Genomic DNA, 4,648 nt, shown 5'->3' with positions numbered 1-4,648 from the left:
TGAGCTCTGTTGTCGTCCTCCGGGATTTCTGGGATTGTCGGGTCTTCCACCAGTTCCCCGACCTCTAGAAAAACCTCAAATTGTTCAAACCAACTTCTTACATCTGTGACATTTGTCGTGGAGAGTGGTTCATTAAACTGATATCTCATCACAGTCGCCATTGTTGTGTTCCGGGGTTCTTATCAGTGATGAACAATTGAAACGATCACTTCCTAAAACCTAAAGGCTATTAGTATGATTAGTTAACAATATAAAATCATATATCAATATATAACAAATAGGTATAGTTGTAAATTGATAAAGGCGGTCCAATAATTAAGAGGATGTAAAAAATAAATTCCCAAATTTGTGCGTGCTTTCAGTTTTGTTCAACGAATTGTTCATGAAACGATAATAAGATTGTATGATATCCAAAGATCACGTTTTCTTGTGTTTTGCCCGTAAGAGCCTCTACTATAATTATAAGTATTATAATTGCATAAGAGAAACTTAATCTGTAACTATACTGTACTAATGTAATTTGATCGATAGAATTATTAATTTACCATACTACTACTATTGAATATTGATTATTCTATAAATAATTGTTATACTATTGAATATTGTAATTATGTTAAGTAGAAATAATTACAGATTTAATTTTACTATCACCTAATCCATTTCGTTTTGCTAGGAAATGTATTCGGTGTGTAATGCAGGTATATCTTTATGAAACGTGACTGTATAAGGTAACAGATTAGTACCAAGCACGGTCAGCATGGCTGTGCAATGACCGGAACGTGTCACGGGATAACTGCAGCCTTGTCGCCAGACCGGCGCCCACCGACTTACCTTGTCTGTTCTATGACCAAATATAATGATACTAGTGTGATAGTGGAAAGAGAATTATTGGTGTAAGCTGTGAAGTTCTGCTAATGGACCTCCCTAGTCCTCCTTGCTATACAGTTATAAAGTTGAAATGCATTATTATTAGTAGGGATGTGCGTCTGACTATAATCTGTTCCCATTAAAGTGATCACGTGACCAGAATTAGTTCCGTTTCTATGGAGATCACGTGACCAGATTTAGTTCCGTTGCTATGGAGATCACGTGACCAGAATTAGTTCCGTTGCTATGCATGGAGATCATGCTTACTTGTACTTGAGAAGGTCTCCTCCTAGTCGTTGGAGTGGCCTGTACCAAATAGTAACTCCTTTCTCCGGTGTATTAGACCTCTCCAGTGAACCCTGTCTGTAGCGGCAAGTTGCCATAAACGAAATTTTATTATCGGTGCTGATAATCGCTTATTGGGCGCTTTTTCGGCGCTTTTTAAACCTCTGTAGCTTGTTGTTCTGCATCTTCTATCGAGATGTTCTCGCGACACCTGTGAAGATTGCTGCATCCTCCCGGACACATGACAACCAGTTTTTCCGAGGTCTACCTCTTGACCTTTTACCATGCATTGGGATCCAGTACAGAAGATAGTTGGGTATTCTTTCTTCTGGCATCCTCACCACATGGCCAAACCATCGGAGTCTAGCTGCTCGTACGAAAGTATCAACAGGGAGATCACGGGACCAGAATTAGTTCCGTTGCTATGGAGATCACGTGACCAGATTTAGTTCCGTTGCTATGGAGATCATGTGCCCAGAATTAGTTCCGTTGGCGTTGCTATGGAGATCACGTGCCCAGAATTAGTTCCGTTTCTATGGAGATCATGTGCCCAGAATTAGTTCCGTTGCTATGGAGATCATGTGCCCAGAATTAGTTCCGTTGCTATGGAGATCATGTGCCCAGAATTAGTTCCGCGTTGCTATGGAGATCATGTGCCCAGAATTAGTTCCGTTGCTATGGAGATCACGTGACCAGAATTAGTTCCGTTGCTATGGAGATCATGTGCCCAGAATTAGTTCTGTTGCTATGGAGATTACGTGACCAGAATTAGTTCCATTGCTATGGAGATCATGTGTCCAGAATTAGTTCCGTTGCTATGGAGATCATGTGTCCAGAATTAGTTCCGTTGCTATGGAGATCATGTGCCCAGAATTAGTTCCGTTGCTATGGAGATCACGTGCCCAGAATTAGTTCCGTTGCTATGGAGATCATGTGTCCAGAATTAGTTCCATTGCTATGGAGATTACGTGACCAGAATTAGTTCCGTTGCTATGGAGATCATGTGCCCAGAATTAGTTCCGTTGCTATGGAGATCATGTGCCCAGAATTAGTTCCGTTGCTATGGAGATCATGTGCCCAGAATTAGTTCCGTTGCTATGGAGATTACGTGACCAGAATTAGTTCCGTTGCTATGGAGATCATGTGCCCAGAATTAGTTCCGTTGCTATGGAGATCATGTGCCCAGAATTAGTTCCGTTGCTATGGAGATCATGTGCCCAGAATTAGTTCCGTTGCTATGGAGATCATGTGCCCAGAATTAGTTCCGTTGCTATGGAGATCATGTGCCCAGAATTAGTTCCGTTGCTATGGAGATCATGTGCCCAGAATTAGTTCCGTTGCTATATGGAGATATTATAATGGACATGCCCAGTTCCTAAAGTTCTTCTTGGTGATGTTTGTTTGTTTGGGGACCGGTTTTTGGTACCCGGCCAATGTTTACAAAATAATATAATACATAACAATATAGTTTTATTTAATATGCGTGAATATGAAAATTGAAAATGTTGATTACGTCTATTCATTAAAAACAAAAACAGAAGCTTTAAAAATTAAAACTTGTATATCATGATCTATTAACATATAGTGACAAATAATTTGATTTGATACGACAGATGATCACACGCACTGTTTTATAAGCTACTTGAGGTTAAAACAAAAAAGAATAACTGAGCCCATGTCTTATCAGCACCTGCTAGCGCTATCTATATGATGCTATTAATATGACAGTGAATGGGCAGTGAAAAAAGTGGCATATGGTTGATAGTGACTAGTGTGCTAACCGTCTGGTTTTATTTATTCCTTAGTTTATTCTCGGTAGTTGATTTGTTGTGTGCCTGATCTTGTCGATTTACGTAGCCCGGGTAAATTATGTAACAGAAAAGGTGGCCATTCTTCATCGTTTCCTGAGCTTTGTAGTTCTATCATTACACGCTTCGCTGATTTCTTATATATGCTTATTGAGAAAATGCTAGATGGGCAAGTTATGCGACTAATGTTGTGCTCGGTAATAGCTAATATAGGACCTTTATACAGAACACTAGCGCGTAGATCTGGTTGAGAGTACGTTGTTAGCCAGTCGATATTGTCGTCATAAGACGTGCCATACTTTGGTATATCGGGAGGAAATAAATCTTTTATCGACGACGGCAGAAGGCCAGGCATGTAAGTTATCTTGTGCATCAGAGTCAGAGCATTTTTTATGATGACCCCGTGTACAGATAATATTTCGTACTCTTTAAACGTAGTTTTAGTATGATCCGGAAGCTTACCGTCCTTGTAGTTGTAATAGTAATTCACGTAGCCCGGCATAACTGCTCGTATTCCCTGCTTTTGTTTAGTGAACAGTGATTCAATATGGGATTTTGCAGCAAAGCCCCAAACTAGTGAACAGAAATTTAAGTGAGATTGTACAAAACTTTGGAAGATCTGTAAGCGTGCTTTGATTGGTAATTTGCGTTTTATTTTGAACATAATACCTATAAACCGTGACATTTTTGTTTTGACGGCTCGGATGTGGCTGGCCCATTTTAGTTTGTCGTCGACGATAACTCCTAAAAACCTGGCCTCCGTTTTGCGTTCTATAGGAGAGTTGTCGATACTTACTTGTAGAGACGATAGATCTACCCGTCTTTTTGAAAATACCATATAGCAAGTCTTCTTCAGATTAAGAGCTAGGCCGTTCGAGTTAACCCATTTTATCAACACGTCAGTGAGGTGGTTTACTTTGGATATAATGTCTTGTACATTTGATCCGGTGATAATAATGTTTGCGTCGTCTGCGTATAATATAAATTTAGCTAGGTTACTGATTCCTGGTAAGTCATTGATATATATGACAAAAAGCAGGGGGCCTAATATGCTCCCTTGTGGAACACCGTATATCATAGATTCTAATGATGAATTGGAGCCGTATAGGGAAACAAATTGACTGCGACCACTGAGGTATGATTCGAACCATTTCAACGCAATGCCACGAATACCGTAATGCTCAAGTTTCCTGAGTAATGTCGCGTGATCTAGGACGTCAAATGCCTTGCTATAGTCTAAAAGTAATAAAAGTGCTATTTGGTTCTTATTTAGAGAATGCAGAATAGAGCTCTGAGCATTGAGAAGTGCGTGCTCACATGATCTTCCTGGTCGGAATCCGTACTGATTCTCGAATAGAGAGTTATTCTTGTCGAGAAATTCTAAAACGCGTCTGTGCATTAGTTTTTCATAAATTTTTGAGAACGAGCCCAGAAGCGAAATAGGTCTATAATTCGCTACGTCGAGTTTACAACCTCCTTTGTGTATAGGTGTAACTTTTGCCGTTTTCAAAGCTTTAGGGAAAGCTCCCTCTACAAAAGATGTGTTAACTACTTTTGCTAAGGCGCATAAAAAATTTTGGCATGTGCTGGCTATTTTCAAGGGCTCAATCTTTGAATCGAGAGTTGCCTTATTTTTTAGGCCAATAATAATTCTATGAATCTCGGTGGGCCCAGTAGGTTCGAGGTAG

This window comes from Bolinopsis microptera, chromosome 10 (genome assembly GCF_026151205.1).
Source record: "Bolinopsis microptera isolate Bmic1 chromosome 10, MBARI_Bmic_1.0, whole genome shotgun sequence".
Taxonomy (NCBI): Eukaryota; Metazoa; Ctenophora; class Tentaculata; order Lobata; family Bolinopsidae; genus Bolinopsis; species Bolinopsis microptera.
Note: the sequence above shows the minus strand (reverse complement) of the source record.